Raw genomic sequence first — 17,650 nt, 5'->3', positions numbered from 1 at the left:
GTTACCCTACACAGAATCAAGTCCCCGGGCATGAACCTGGAGTGCAAAAAAGTTTTATCGGGTGCGCGTCCAGCGGTCCCGACGGGAGTAGCCCCCGAGTCTGGGCACGGGCGCTTGCAACTGGGTGCAGACTCGAGCTAAACATTCTATCCTTTTCTTCAAATGTTCCTTCACAGGAATATCTTCGAGTCCTCATTTTATCGGGTGCGCCACAATATTCAATGTAATGATGATTTGATGTTACACTCGACCTTGAACATAAGTACTAGTACGGTCTCACAATTTTGTATCATTATACTTTGCAAGTTTTAGCGGATGCGCCCATTTTCAGAGGATCATGGTAACAATTTTTCAACGTGATGATGATTTGATGTTGCACTCGACCTTGAACAGAAGTACTACTACCGTCTTACAATTTATTTATCATTATACTTTGCAAGATTTAGCGGATGCACCAAATTCAGAGATAGATCATGATCATGGTAACAAATTTTCAATGTGATGATGATTTGATGTTGCACTCGGGCTTGAACAGAAGTACCGTCTCACAAATTCTTTATCATTATACTTTGCAAGATATAGCGGATGCGCCAATTTCAGAGATAGATCATGATCATGATAACAAATTTTCAACGTGATGATGATTTGCTGTTGCACTCGGCCTAGAAGAGAAGTACTAGTACGGTCTCACAATTCTTTTGATCATTATAGTTTGCAAGATCTAGCGGATACGCTAATTTCAGAGATAGATGATGATCGTGGTAGTGACCGGTATTTAATGTGATGATGATTTGATTTTGCACTCGGCCTTGAACAGAGGTACTAGTACGGTCTCACAATTTTTTATCATTATACTTGGACCTTAGCCAAATTCAAAATTTCATAGCGGCAAAACTTCCCGCCCACAAGATACAAAAATTTCACACGCTTCCAAATTCCCATTCTACCCCTGTGGAGATGACAGCAAAGTCGGTTGGTGGGGGGGGTCTGCCCGTCATTTTTTGGATCACCACCTCCCTAGCCCGGAAACCCTCCCAAAAAAAATTCATTTCCCTCAGACCACCCACCGGAACTTCCCAAGTCCCTCTCTCCCACCTCCACGAGCACCGCACCGGAACATCCCCGCCGGATTTCCCTGTCCTACCCGAGGCCTCGCGATCCTCGTCATCTGGCTGCCTGCCGGAGCCGCTTCATCGATGCCGTCATCAACCGGACCGGATCATCCTCGCCCAACCTCGAAACCATATGCTCATCCAGCAGTCTACCGCAGTCGCTTCAGCTGCGGTATCGTCCACCTCACCGGAGCCGCTTCGCCGGATCCGTCGTCCACCGCATCGGATCTTGATCACCGACACCGCTGTGCATGAACTGGATCTGCTTCACCGGCGCCGTGCATGATCTAAACTCTTCTACTGTCGCTTTTCTATTGCTTGTCTGCAAGTTCTTGTTTAATCTTGGGGGAACCTGTTTGTGCTAACGATGCGCAGTTTTTGCAGATGAGATGAGTAACCATGAAGTGTAATGGCCGTCTCTCCAACCCCAAGTAGCACATGTAGCGTACTTCATCACCGGATCTATCAACCCCAGGAAGATCTGTTGTGACTCCCACAGAGTGCTTCTCCTAATGTAAGTCCCTTGTTTTAGCGCCATGTTCTGGGTTCAGATGCTTGTTTGTCTGAAGCTCTTTTAGTTCATCCCTAGCTATGACCGTAACACCTTTCTATTTTCTAGTTCATTGCTAACTTTAAGCGATTGAACATTTTGGTATGCATTCCCTGCTCTGTAGATGTAGCCTTCATAACTTCTATCTTGCTCAGTCGTTGTTAAAAAAATTATAGGCTGCTACTATTTTGTTAATGCCAATATTGTTCTCCCTAAACATGTTGGTTTGCATTCCCTGTACTACAGGTGATGCCATTATTATTTCTATCTACTTCGTCGTAAGCTAACAAAGTAACTGCCTGCTATTAGTTCCTGCATGCTATCGCTCTGCCATCCTGCAGTACAAATTTATTTGAACTCGTCACAACAGCTGCTTCCGTCATAATTTTGTCTGCCATCTGATTCTTCAAAAGATGCAACATTAACTTGTTTCTCTTAATTGGCATGGCGCTCACATATAGAATGGTGAACATATTGGTGTGCATTCCCTCTTCTACAAATTCACAGGTGATCCCACTATATTCCGTTTCTGGTCCATCCTAAGCCGTAGCATTAACTATCCTCTATGTGTTGCTCATTACAACTTTATATCCCGAAACAAATTGATTTGTTTCCCTTATCTACAAGTTTATGAGTGATGCCATTATAACTCCTATCTGTTTTATTCCTAGCTATTATAGTAACATCCTGCTATTATTTAGTTCATGGCCAATTTTAAGTAATTGCACATGTTGGTTCGCATTCCCTGCTCTATAGCTTTTGGCATCGTAATTTCTATATTTGGTTTACATTTCCTGCTCTGTAGATCTAGCCATCATAACTTTATCTTGCTCAGTCGTTGTTACAAAAATTATGGCCTGCTACTATGTTGTTTGTGCCAATATTTTACTCCATGAACATGTTGGCTTGCATTCCCTGTACTACAGGTGATGCCATTGTTTTGTATCTAGTTCATTGTAAGCTAACAAAGTAAGGACTTAGTTTGGCATGCTATCACTCTGCTATCTAGCATGTAGTACAAATAAACTTGTCATACTACTAGATAATAATTTTGTGTGCCATCTTGTTCTTCAAAAGCTGCATTATTGACTTGTTTCTGTGACTTGGCATGACGCTCACATATGGAATGCTGAACATATTGGTTTGCATTCCCTCTTATACAAGTTCACATGTGATCCCACTATATTCTGTATCTGGTCCATCCTAAGCTCCAGCATTAACTATCCTCTATGTGTTGCTCATTACAAGTTTGTATCCCGAAACATCTTGATTTGCATCCCCTTCACTATAAGTTCAGGAGTATTATTTAGTTCACGGCCAATTTGAAGTAATTGCACTTGGCACATGTTGGTTCACATTCCCTCCTTTTTAGCTTTTGCCATCGTAACTTCTATTTTTGGTTTACATTCCCTGCTCTGGAGATGTAGCCATCATAACTTCATCTTGCTCAGTTGTTGTTACAAAATTTATAGCCTGCTACTATGTTGTTCATGCCAATTTTGTACTCCATGAACATGTTGGTTTGCATGGGACTCGACAGTAGTAAGTCTACTGTTTCATTTTAACGTGCTCTATTATATTGGCTGTTGGTATGCGGCATGCACTCTTTGTTTGCTTATTGTGCGCATTACAATGATCTTCTTATAACGACGAAATGATGAGTTCCATATTCTTTGGCAAACAATATTGTAGTGTCTTTGCCTTTCCATTGTTGTTGTCTTAACTTGTAATGTCTTTGTTTCAGATATAGGTGGTGCATGGACAACTTAAAAGATTGCCGAATGGCTTCATTGAATTGCTAGGTTTAATTACCATTCAATTTCTCTGCGTTCTGTAATATTTTTTCAAAGCCTTGCAGCTGATGTAATATTTAGTTAGTTTTTATAGTTCTTTCGTGCATTTTTTCTATGGTGCTCGTGGTAAGTGAGGCTATCCGACAGAAATCATGTGCTGCTTAAATATTCTCAGTATCTAAATCACAAATTCTCATCCCTTAAACGCCCCAATTAAGCGAAATCACATATGAGCGGCCCGCAAAATCCTAAAGCGCATATTATGCCGTCATATAAACACCAACTAAACGGGCTGGCCCACTACTTATTGGGCCAGCCCAGTTGCTTTAAGGTGGACCCCACCCACTACTGGGCCGGCCCTGTAACAGAAAAGTGGGCCCCACAAGCTTATTGGGCCGGCCCGCTAATTCGTCGGGCCAGCCCACCTGATTTACAGTGGACCCCACATACTAATTGGGCCGGCTCGTTAGCACGATAGTGGCCCCACAAGTTGAAGGTCAAGATCTTTCGAAGCTGCTATGACATGCTCGTCATAAAGTTCGCTGTTGTCTAGTTCTGTTGTCCCATGAGTCCTTAGCAAATGCATTTGTAGTTATACTTATATAAGGTTATCTTATCTGAACTACTAATTAATTGTATGGGTGGTAATACTCTGGTAAGCTTTTGCTCTTAGCAAGTATGTATGTATGATCAGCTATTATGATAACTAATGTTTGTGTTCATCTTAATTTGCATTTCCATTTTAGAAAAAAAAACTTAATTTATATTTTGGCTGACCTGTTAGAGAACTATCAGATTGAACCCACAACATGATTCAAATAGATTCATTACACCGAGCCACATGTCTTGACCTTGCTATACACTACTTCCATTAATCAGTGCAAGAAGGCTTACCTGAGCTACCTGAACCACGGCGGATTCGAATCCACCTTAGCTATCTAGAAATACAACCTTTGCAGAAAGAGGATTTGCAGTACGGGGAGGCTGACATTGGGGACCCATGAGCCAGCAGCGTTGTCAACGTTTTAAAGGCGGCAGGAGATCAAAAGAAAAAATAAGCCAAAAATCAGTTGGTAAACAAAATCCAAGAAAAGAAACATTTACCTTTCTGAGAGGATGACATGCGGAACCCATGAGGCAGCAACATCCTCAACTATTCCAAGGCGGCAGAGGATCAAAAGAAAAAAAGGAAATAGCCAGAAATTAATTAGGGTCAAAAATAAATCCATCAAAGGAAACTTCTATTGTTCATAGAGGATGACATGTGGGACCGACCTACCAGCTGCGTCGTCATCGTTTCAAAGGGGGCAGTGGATCAAAAGAAAAAGGCAAATAGCTAGAAATTAGGGGTAAAAAATAAATCCAACAAAGGAAAATTTATTGTTCATAGAGGATGACATACGGGACCCATGAGCTAGCAGCTTCCTCAACGTTTCAAAGTCGGCATGAGACCAAATATCAGGAGCCAAAAATAATCCAAAAAAAGAAACTTTATTGTACATAGAGGATGACATGCGGGTCCCATTTTGCAGCAGCGGTCTCAATGTTTCCAAGGCGGCACGGGACCAAAAGAAAAATGAAGTAGCCAGAAATTCGGGGGTGAAAAAAATCCAAGAAAAGAAAGATTTCAATTGGACTGCATCTGGACATCTGGGCCTTCGAACTATCCTGCTGGGCCTTTTGACTCGTACAATTTCAGCCCACTCCAAAACAGGAAAGTTCAAATTTTTCTCAAAAAAAAAAAACAGGAAAGTCCTATGCTTCGCAAAAACAAAAAACAAGGAGATTCAACATATAAGTTTGTCTATGTAAAAATAAAGATTTAATTTATCTGTTTGCAATAGCTCAGAGCGAAATACATTGTTTATTGTCTGCAAAATAATCAAGATATCACATGTTTCTTGTACGGGGAGGCTGACATCGGGGACCCATGAGCCAGCAGCGTCGTCAACATTTTAAAGGCGGCAGGGGATCGAAAATAAAAAACCAAAAATCAGTTGGTAAAAAAATCCAAGAAAATAAAAAACATTTATCATTCTGAGAGGATGACATGCAGGACCCATGAGGCAGCAGCATCCTCAACGTTTATTGTTTATAGAGGCTGACATGTGGGACCCATGAGCCAGCAGCATCGTCAGCGTTTTAAAGGCGGCAGGAGATCGAAAGAAAAAATAAGCCAAAAATCAGTTGGTAAACAAAATCTAAGAAAATAAATATTTACCGTTCTTTGAGGATGACATGCGGGACCCATGAGGCAGCAACATCCTCAACAATTCCAAGGCGGCAGGGGATCAAAAGAAAAAAAAGGAAATAGCCAGAAATTAATTAGGGGTCAAAAATAAATCCATCAAACGAAACTTTTATTGTTCATAGAGGATGCCATGTGGGACCGACCTGCGAACAGCATCCTCATCGTTTCAAAGGGGGCAGGAGATCAAAAGAAAAAGGCAAATAGCCAGACATTAGGGGTAAAAAATAAATCCAACAAAAGAAACTTTTATTGTTCATAGAGGATGACATGCGGTACCGATGAGCCAGCAGCTTCCTCAATGTTTCAAAGGCGGCATGAGAAGAAAAAGGCAAGTAACCAAATATCAAGAGCCAAAAATAATCCAAGAAAAGAAACTTTATTGTACATAGAGGATGACATGCGGGCCCCATTTTACAGCAGCGGTCTCAACGTTTCAATGCGGCTTGAGATCAAAAGAAAAAAGAAAGTTGATTTTACATAGAGGATGACATGCGGGTCCCATGAGTCAGCAGCTTACTCAACGTTTCCAAGGCGGCAGGGGATCAAAAGAAAAAGGAAATAGCCAAAAATCAGAGGGTGAAAAAAATCCAAGAAAAGAAACTTTTATAGTACATAGAGGATGGCATGCGGGTCCCATGAGCCAACAGGTTCCTCAACGTTTTCAAAGGCGGCATGAGATCGAAAGAAAAAAGGCAAGTGACCAAAAATCAGAGGGTGAAAAATAATCCAAGAAAAGAAACTTTTATTGTACATAGAGGATGACATGCGGGTCCATTTTGCAGCAGCGGTCCCAACGTTTCAAATGCGGCTTGAGATCAAAAGAAAAAGAAAGTAGCCAGAAATTAGGGGGTCGAAAAAAACTCCAAGAAAGGAAAGCTTTATCGTTCATACAGGCTGACATGTGGGGCCTATGAGCCAGCAGAGTCCTCAAAGTTTCAAAGGCGGCAGGGGATCAAAAGAAAAAGGAAATAGCCAAAAATCAGAGGGTGAAAAAAATCCAAGAAAAGAAACTTTTATTGTACATAGAGGATGACATGCGGATCCCATTTAGCAGCAGCGGTATCACCGTTTGATAGGCGGCACGGGATCAAAAGAAAAAGGCAAGTAACCAAATATTAGGTGTCAAAAATAAATCCAAGAAAAGAAAGTTAATTGTACATAGAGGATGACATGCGGGTCCCATTTAGCAGCAGCGGTATCACCGTTTGAGAGGCGGCACATTATCAAAAGAAAAAGGCAAGTGACCAAATATCAGGTGCCAAAAATAACTCCAAGAAAAGAAAGTTGATTGCTGATACGTCCATTTTGCATCACTATTTTATATCATAATTTGTTGTTATTCATTGATATATTTCATATTTGGAGATGATACTTATGTTATTTCATCTATTTTGCATGTTTCATGATTATTAGAGGATCGCGCACCGGAGTCAGGATTCTGCTGGAAAAAAGCGCCGTCAGAATGCAATATTTCGGAAGATCAACAATTGACGGGAATTATATGAAAAATCCTATTTTTCCAGAAGACGAAGGGAGCCAGAAGGAGGAGCCGAGGAGGGCCGCCATGGGCCCCCCTCATAGGCCGGCGCGGGCCCTGCCCTGGCCGCGCCGCCCTGTGAGGAGGGGGCCCACAGCCCCCTCTAGCCTCCTCTCCTTCGTGTACATCTTCATCCCAAGAACCTAAGCTCCGGAGGATAGTCGCGAAGAGTCACAGCTGCCTCTGCGGGGCGGAAAACACCAGAGAGAAAAGAGCTCTCCGGCAGGCTGAAATCTGCCGGGGAAATTCCCTCCCGGAGGGGGAAATCGACGCCATCGTCACCGACATCGAGCTGGACATCATCTCCATCACCATCATCATCATCTCCATCATCATCACCGCCGTCTCCACCGCTGCACATCGTCACCGCTGTAACAATTTGGGTTGGATCTTGATTGTTTGATAGGGGAAACTCTCCCAGTATTGATTTCTACTTGTTATTGATGCTATTGAGTGAAACCATTGAACCAAGGTTTATGTTCAGATTGTTAATCATCATCATATCACCTCTGATCATATTCCATATGATGTCTCGTGAGTAGTTCGTTTAGTTCTTGAGGACATGGGTGAATTCTAAATGTTAGTAGTGAATTATGGTTGAGTAATATTCAATGTTATGATATTTAAGTTGTGGTGTTATTCTTCTAGTGGTGTCATGTGAACGTCGACTACATGATACTTCACCTTTATGGGCCTAGGGGAATACATCTTGTATTCGTTTGCCAATTGCGGGGTCGCCGAAGTGACAGAAACCTGAACCCCCGTTGGTATATCGATGCAGGAGGGATAGCAGGATCTCAGAGTTTAAGGTTGTGGTTAGATTTATCTTAATTACTTTCTTGTAGTTGCGGATGCTTGCAAGGGGTATAATCACAAGTATGTATTAGTCCTAGGAAGGGCGGTGCATTAGCATAGGTTCACCCACACAACACTTATCAAAACAATGAAGATTAATTAGCTATATGAAGCGAAAGCACTAGACTAAATTCTCGTGTGTCCTCAAGAACGTTTGGTCATTATAAGTAAACAAACCGGCTTGTCCTTTGTGCTAAAAAGGATTGGGCCACTCGCTGCAATTATTTCTCTCGCACTTTACTTACTCGTACTTTATTCATCTGCTACATCAAAACCCCCTGAATACTTGTCTGTGAGCATTTACAGTGAATCCTTCATCGAAACTGCTTGTCAACACCTTCTGCTCCTCGTTGGGTTCGACACTCTTACTTATTGAAAATACTACGATACACCCCCTATACTTGTGGGTCATCAAGACTATTTTCTGGCGCCGTTGCCGGGGAGTGAAGCGCTATTGGTAAGTGGAATTGGTAAGGGAAACTTTTACTTTTCGTGTTGTTTTTATTTCTGCCTGCTGCCATAATTCATTATGGAGAGATCTTCTCTTGAATTTTTATTTGGAAAATCTACTACTACTGCAAAGGTAGTGGATGAGGCGCTGATAACCCACAAGTATAGGGGATCGCGATAGTCTTCGAGGGTAGTATAACCCAAATTTATTGATTCGACACAAGGGGAGGTAAAGAATACTTATAAGCCTTAACAACTGAGTTGTCAATTCAGCTGCACCTGGAAAAGCACTAGCAACAGGGATGATGTGAAAGTAGCAGTAATATGAGAGCAATAGTAACAATGTGATAACAGCAGCAGTAATAGCAATATGAGAGCAATGGCACCAGAAGATAGTTGATACTACTTCCAATGACATATAGAACAAGTATATTATGATGAGAGATGGACCGGGGTTCCCAGCGATCTACACTAGTGGTAACTCTCCAAGAAGTGACAAGTGTTGGGTGAACAAATTACAGTTGGGCAATTGATAGGAATCAAAGCATTAAGATAGAACATCAGGCTTATTAATTATGTAGGCATGTTTTCCGTATATAGTCGTACGTGCTCGCAATGAGAAACTTGCACAACATCTTTTGTCCTACCAGCCGGTGGCAGCCGGGCCTCAAGGGAAACTACTGGATATTAAGGTACTCCTTTTAATAGAGTACCGGAGCAAAGCATTAACACACCGTGAAAACATGTGATCCTCACATCACCGCCATCCCCTCCGGTTGTCCCGATTTCTGTCACTTCGGGGCCATTGGTTCCGGACAGTGACATGTGCATACAACTTGTAGATACAATCTAAGCAATAATATAAAGCTCAAATCTAAGATCATGCCACTCGGGCCCTAGTGACAAGCATTAAGCATAACAAGGTTGCAGCAACAATAACTTCACAAACTTTATAGATAGACTAATCATAATGTATCATCCATCGGATCCCAACAAACACAACACCGATTACATCAGATGAATCTCAATCATGTAAGGCAGCTCATGAGACCATTGTATTGAAGTACATGGGGGAGAGTATACCGACATAGCTACTGCTAGAACCCGTAGTCCATGGGGGAACTACTCACGGAGCATGATGGAGGCGATGGCGTTGATGGAGATGGCTTCCGGGGGCACTTCCCCGTTCCGGTAGGGTGCCGGAACAGAGTTCTGTCCCCCGAATTGGAGTTTCGCGACGGTGGCGGCGCCCCTGGAGTCTTTCTGGAGTTTCGTCAATTGGTACGGTGTTTTTAGGTCAAAAGGGATTTTATAGGCGAAGAGGCGGCGCAGGGGGGCACCTGGGGGCGCCTCACCCTAGGCCGGCGCGGCCAGGGTCTGGCCCGCGCCGCCTTGTGGTGTGGTGGCCCCCTGGCCCCTCTCCGACTCTTCTTCGGTGTTCTGGAGCCTTCCGGGAAAAATAGGAGGTTTGGCGTTGATTTCGTCCAATTCCGAGAATATTGCCCGAACAGCCTTTCTGGAACCAAAAACAGCAGAAAACAGGAACTGGCACTGTGGCATCTCGTTAATAGGTTAGTTCCGGAAAATGCATGAAATCATCATAAAGTGCAAGCAAAATATGTAAGTATTGTCATAAAACAAGCATGGAATGACAGAAATTATGGATACATCGGAGACGTATCAGCATCCCCAAGCTTAGTTCCTGCTCGTCCCGAGCAGGTAAACGATAAAAAGAATAATTTCTGTAGTGACATGCTACTTACATAACCTTGATCATACTATTACAAAGCATATGAAATGAATGAAGTGACTCAAGGCAATGATCTATAGTTGCTAACAAGTAGATAACATATAGCAAAACTTTTCATGAATAGTACTTTCAAGACAAGCATCAAAAGTCTTGCACAAGAGTTAACTCATAAAGCAATAAATTCAAAGTAAAGGCATCGAAGCAACACAAAGGAAGATATAAGTTTCAGCGGTTGCTTTCAACTTTCAACATGCATATCTCATGGATAATTATCAACATAAAGTAATATGATGAATGCAAATATGCAAGTATGTAAGAATCAATGCACAGTTAACACAAGTGTTTGCTTCTAAGGTGGAAGGAAGTAGGTAAACTGACTCAACATAAAGTAAAAGAATGGCCCTTCGCAGAGGGAAGCATTGATTGCTATATTTGTGCTAGAGCTTTGGTTTTGAAAACATATAGAGAGCATAAAAGTAAAGTTTTGAGAGGTGTTTGTTGTTGTCAACGAATGGTAATGGGTACACTAACTACCTCGCCAACCGGACTTCCAAGAGCGGCTCCCATGAATTATTTGCTTGTTTATGTGGCACTCCTTCCAACCTTTCTTACACAAACCATGGCTAACCGAATCCTCGGGTGCCTGCCAACAATCTCATACCATGAAGGAGTGCCTTTTTATTTTAGTTTTATTATGATGATGACACTCCCCCCAACCTTTGCTTACACAAGCCATGGCTAACCGAATCCTTCGGGTGCCGTCCATTAATCACAAACCATGGAGGAGTGTCTATTTAAGTTAATTAATTTGGGACTGGGAATCCCATTGCCAGCTCTTTTTGCAAAATTATTGGATAAGCGGATGTGCCACTAGTCCATGTGAGAGTCCGTCAAAAGTAAATGACAAGGTTGAAAGCTAAACACCACATACTTCCTCATGAGCTATGAAACATAAACACAAATTGAGAAGCATTTTGAATTGTTTAAAGGTAGCACTCAAGCAATTTACTTTGGAATGGCAGGAAATACCACATAGTAGGTAGGTATGGTGGACACAAATGGCATAGTTTTGGGCTCAAGGTTTTGGATGCACGAGAAGCATTCCCTCTCAGTACAAGGCTTAGGCTAGCAAGGTTGTTTGAAGCAAACACAAGTATGAACCGGTACAGCAAAACTTACATAAGAACATATCGCAAGCATTATAATACTCTACACTGTCTTCCTTGTTGCTCAAACACTTTACCAGAAAATATCTAGACCTTAAGAGAGATCAATTATGCAAACCAATTTTAACAAGCTTTACGGTAGTTCTCCACTAATAGGTTTAAACTACATGCAAAAACTTATGATCTACTTGAGAGCTCAAAACAATTGCCAAGTGTCAAATTATCCAAGACATATGAGGCATTTTCCTTTTCCAACCAAATAAAGATAAGTATTGTAGCTTCCAACTTTTATCATTGAACATTAAAAGTAAAACGAAGAACAAGTGTTCATATGAAAAAGCGGAGCGTGTGTCTCTCCCAAACAATGAATGCTAGGATCCTTCTTTATTCAAACAAAAATAAAAATAAAATATACAGACGCTCCAAGTAAAGCACATATGATGTGACCGAATAAAAATATAGTTTCAGGGGAGGAACCTGATAAGTTGATGAAGAAGGGGATGCCTTGGGCATCCCCAAGCTTAGACGCTTGAGTCTTCTTGAAATATGCAGGGATGAACCACGGGGGCATCCCCAAGCTTAGACTTTTCACTCTTCTTGATCATATATCATCCTCCTCTCTTGACCCTTGAAAACTTCCTTCACAACAAACTTCTCATAAACTTCATTAGAGGGGTTAGTACTCAAAAAAAATTTGAATCCACCTTGGTCCTGTAGTGGCACATTGCAAGAACTCAATAAAACATTAGCTACAGCTCTCTATGTCTAGAAAAGCTCGCTTAAAGTCCACAAGAGACAATGCAAAAAACAGAGATATAATCTGCCAAAACAGAATAGCCAGTAAAGACGAATTTTAATAAAATACTTCCGTTGCTCAAATCAGAAAACTCAAAACTAATGAAAGTTGCGTACATATCTGAGGAACACGCACGTAAATTGGCATATTTTTCTGATTTTTCTACAGAGAAAACATCCCAGATTCGTGTCAGATTGAAATCTGTTTCTGTGCAGAAATCCAAATCTAGTATCAACCTTCGATTAGAGGCTTCACTTGGCACAACAAAACACAAAACTAAGATAAGGAGAGGTTGCTACAGTAGTAAACAACTTCCAAGACACAAATATAAAATAAAGTACTGTAGCAAAATAACACATGGGTTATCTCCCAAGAAGTTGCTTTCTTTATAGCCATTAAGATGGGCTCAATAGTTTTAATGATGCACTCGCAAGAAATAGTATTTGAAGCAAAAGAAAGCATCAAGAGGCAAATTCAAAACACATTTAAGCCTAACATGCTTCCTATGCAAAGGAATCTTGTAAATAAACAAGTTCATGAAAAGCAAAGTAACAAGCATAGGAAGATAAAATAAGTGCAACTTCAAAATTTTGAGCACATAGAGAGGTGTTTTAGTACCATGCAAATTTCTACAACCATATTTCCCTCTCTCATAATAGTTTTCAGTAGCTTCATGAACAAACTCAACAATATAACTATCACATGCAGCATACTTTTCATGATCCACAAACATATAATTTTTATCAAGTTCAAGAATAGTGGAATTAAAACTTTCAAACTTTCTTTTATTAATAATATAACAAGGTAGTTGATCAATCTCAAGAGATATGGGACACATAGATAAAGTCAAGAACTCTCCAATCCCATTTTCATTAGTAGTACAATTAATATTATCAAGTAACATAGGACCATCATCTAAAGCTTTATCATAAACATTTGCCAAGCAAAATTCTTTAGTACCATGCATTTCGACATCAGGCACAAACAAAGCATTATCATAAGATTTATCAAAGTAGCATGGATTATCATATATAACAGTAGCATAATTATTCTCACAATTTTTACTCATAGGTACTATTTCAAGAGAATCCACAGGAACATAACATTCAACCTCTTTCGGTAAGCATGGAGGACAATCAAATAGTGTAAGAGATAAAGAGTTACTCTCATTAGAAGGTTGGCATGGGTAGCTAATCCATTCTTCCTCCTTTTGTTCGTCGCTCTCCTCTTCTTTTTCATCCAATGAGCTTTCAGGTTCATCAATTTCCTCCTCTTTTTCATCCAATGCACTTTCAGGTTCATCAATTTCTTCTTCCACCGGTTCCTGCAAATTGTGAGTGCATTCTTGTGCATTAATGTGTCTCTCTTTATAATCAAGGATATAAGGATTCCTACTGTAGCATTCTATGCAAGAATTAAGGATAGTAGAGACATAATCTTTAAGGTCCTTACAAATAGCACAAGTTTCATAATTCTCAACCATGAAGGATTCTATCTCGGAGGCTCCCATAAATAAGACAAATTGTTCTACCTCTTCGAACCCATAATGAATATAGCAATTCTGATTATAGCTCTTAATAAAATATTCCTCACTAAAGCCACATTGAAATTTAAGATGTTTAGTATCCTGTTGAGAGCAACAGTTTATGTCATGGCGTCTAAGCAAGATTCTAGCAATTGTATTTAATTTTTCTATCATAGCACTCATTATTTTCCCAGTTCTTGATTCTCTATAACAATTATAACATTCCATAAGCTCCAAGTAGGTTGTAGGTTCTCCCATAATAGCAGTTTTTAATTTTTCGGTTTTTCAAATTTTTATGGATTTTTGGGTATATGAGACAAATAAAACAAGACAAAAATAAACTAAGCAAAAGTAAACTAAGCAAAATAAAACTAGACAGAAATAAACTAAGCACAAATAAACTAGATAAAAGTAAACTAAGCGAAACAAAATAAAACAAAATAAAAACAGAGAGAGAGGTAGAGTGTACTCCCTAGGTGAACTTATGAGTAGAGCTATGCCTCCCCGGCAACGGCGCCAGAAAACAGTCTTGATAACCCACAAGTATAGGGGATCGCGATAGTCTTCGAGGGTAGTATAACCCAAATTTATTGATTCGACACAAGGGGAGGTAAAGAATACTTATAAGCCTTAACAACTGAGTTGTCAATTCAGCTGCACCTGGAAAAGCACTAGCAACAGGGATGATGTGAAAGTAGCAGTAATATGAGAGCAATAGTAACAGTAACACAGCAGCAGTAATAGCAATATGAGAGCAATGGCACCAGAAGATAGTTGATACTACTTCCAATGACATATAGAACAAGTATATTATGATGAGAGATGGACCGGGGTTCCCAGCGATCTACACTAGTGGTAACTCTCCAAGAAGTGACAAGTGTTGGGTGAACAAATTACAGTTGGGCAATTGATAGGAATCAAAGCATTAAGATAGAACATCAGGCTTATTAATTATGTAGGCATGTTTTCCGTATATAGTCGTACGTGCTCGCAATGAGAAACTTGCACAACATCTTTTGTCCTACCAGCCGGTGGCAGCCGGGCCTCAAGGGAAACTACTGGATATTAAGGTACTCCTTTTAATAGAGTACCAGAGCAAAGCATTAACACACCGTGAAAACATGTGATCCTCACATCACCGCCATCCCCTCCGGTTGTCCCGATTTCTGTCACTTCGGGGCCATTGGTTCCGGACAGTGACATGTGCATACAACTTGTAGATACAATCTAAGCAATAATATAAAGCTCAAATCTAAGATCATGCCACTCGGGCCCTAGTGACAAGCATTAAGCATAACAAGGTTGCAGCAACAATAACTTCACAAACTTTATAGATAGACTAATCATAATGTATCATCCATCGGATCCCAACAAACACAACACCGATTACATCAGATGAATCTCAATCATGTAAGGCAGCTCATGAGACCATTGTATTGAAGTACATGGGGGAGAGTATACCGACATAGCTACTGCTAGAACCCGTAGTCCATGGGGGAACTACTCAAGGAGCATGATGGAGGCGATGGCGTTGATGGAGATGGCTTCCGGGGGCACTTCCCCGTTCCGGCAGGGTGCCGGAACAGAGTTCTGTCCCCCGAATTGGAGTTTCGCGACGGTGGCGGCGCCCCTGGAGTCTTTCTGGAGTTTCGTCAATTGGTACGGTGTTTTTAGGTCGAAAGGGATTTTATAGGCGAAGAGGCGGCGCAGGGGGCACCCGGGGGCGCCTCACCCTAGGCCGGCGCGGACAGGGTCTGGCCCGCGCCGCCTTGTGGTGTGGTGGCCCCCTGGCCCCTCTCCGACTCTTCTTCGGTGTTCTGGAGCCTTCCGGGAAAAATAGGAGGTTTGGTGTTGATTTCGTCCAATTCCGAGAATATTGCCCGAACAGCCTTTCTGGAACCAAAAACAGCAGAAAACAGGAACTGGCACTGTGGCATCTCGTTAATAGGTTAGTTCCGGAAAATGCATGAAATCATCATAAAGTGCAAGCAAAACATGTAAGTATTGTCATAAAACAAGCATGGAACGACAGAAATTATGGATACGTCGGAGACGTATCAGGCGCCAGGTGAGGAAGAAATTCCATACAAAATACCTATGAAAATTATTGAACGTGTTGTGGATAACCGTTATACAGGGGATGGGACTGTCCATCCTGGAGATCATTTACTGTTCTTACATGAATTATGCGGTTTATTCAAGTGTGCAGGTATTGCTATGGATGAAGTGAGGAAGAAACTATTCTCTATATCGCTATCTGGTAAAGCGGCGCATTGGTATAAATTACTGGATGATGGGGATTCTCTTGAATGGAATGATATTGTGCCCCGATTTTATTCTAAGTTCTATCCTCCAAGTGAAATTCACAAAGACCGGAACCGCATATATAATTCTGGCCTCATGATGGAGAGAGTATCGCCCAAGCATGGGGGAGATTGAAGTCTTTAATGCTCAAATGCCCCATTCATGAGCTTTCTGGTAATGTTATCATTGACAATTTCTATGCAAGACTTTCTTTTCAAGACAAGACCTTGTTGGATACTTCTTGTTCTGGATCATTTACACGCAACAAATAAGAGTTTAAAAGGGACCTTCTTAATCGGATCCAGGAGAATACTGAAGGATGGGAGAACGACAAAGATAGAGAATCAGGTATAAATTATGATTATAAATGCATTGAAACTTTTATGGATACTGATAAATTTTGTAATATGAGTGCTACTTATGGTCTTGATTCTCAGGTTGCTGCAAATCTTTATAAAGCTTTTGCCTCTCATTATGAATTGCCTAAGAAGAATTTTGATAAGTATCATGAACCGTATAAAGATAAAATTGATTCATCTATAAATAAATGTGTTGTAGTTGAAACTGTTGATCATGTTATTCCTGAAGCTTATATTGAAAAAACTCCTTTCCCTGCTAAAATCAAGGAGTACTCTGTTATAAATAGTGCGGTTAATAAAAGTGAAAAGAAACCTATAGAACCTGAAGAGCAAATAAAAGTTGAACCTGCTATTGCAATTGTTAAAGATCTTGTGACTGAAAATGTGGAAGATGGTCATATTATTTTCTGTGAAGATGCTTCTAATATTGTTTCACATCCTAATAAGTCTAGGAAAGCTAGTGTTCCTATGCTATCTGTTAGAATTGGTGATCATTGTTATTATGGTTTATGCGATATTGGTGCAAGTATTAGTGCTATTCCTTATGAGCTCTACACAGAGATAATGCACGAAATTGGTTCTTGCGAACTTGAAGATATTGATGTGGTTATTCGGCTAGCTAATAGAGAAACTATCTCTCCAATTGGTATTGTTCGAGATGTGGAAGTTCTATGTGGTAAGATTAAATATCCTGCTGACTTTTTGGTACTTGGTTCTGCTGCTAGTAAGTAAGTCCTATCATTTTTGGTAGACCTTTTCTAAATACTTGTGGAGCTATTATAGATTGCAATAAAGAGAAAATTTTGACTAAATTTGCTGGTGAATCTTATGAGTTTAATTTCTCTAAATTTGCCAAAACTCCTTATAAAGCTGATTCACCTAATAATGATTTTAGAGTTGAACAGTGTGCATCTATTGCTCTTGCTCCTAATAATCCTTTGCAGCAACATTTGGAGAATAGTAAGAGTGAAGTCTTTAGGGAAGAAAGAAATGAGCTTGATGAAATTTTCCTTCGTCAACCTATTCTTAAACATGATTTACCGGTAGAAGATCTAGGTACAACATTACCACCAAAGGAAGATCTTGTTTTTGATTTAAAACCATTGCCTGTTGATCTTAAATATGCTCATATTGATGATAAGAAAATATATCCTGTTATTATTAGTTCTAAGTTTTCAGAGATTGAGGAATAAAGGTTATTG

Source organism: Lolium perenne, chromosome 4 (genome assembly GCF_019359855.2).
Source record: "Lolium perenne isolate Kyuss_39 chromosome 4, Kyuss_2.0, whole genome shotgun sequence".
NCBI classification, from domain to species: domain Eukaryota; kingdom Viridiplantae; phylum Streptophyta; class Magnoliopsida; order Poales; family Poaceae; genus Lolium; species Lolium perenne.
The sequence above is the reverse complement of the archived record's forward strand: the minus strand, read 5'-3'. Positions refer to the sequence as shown.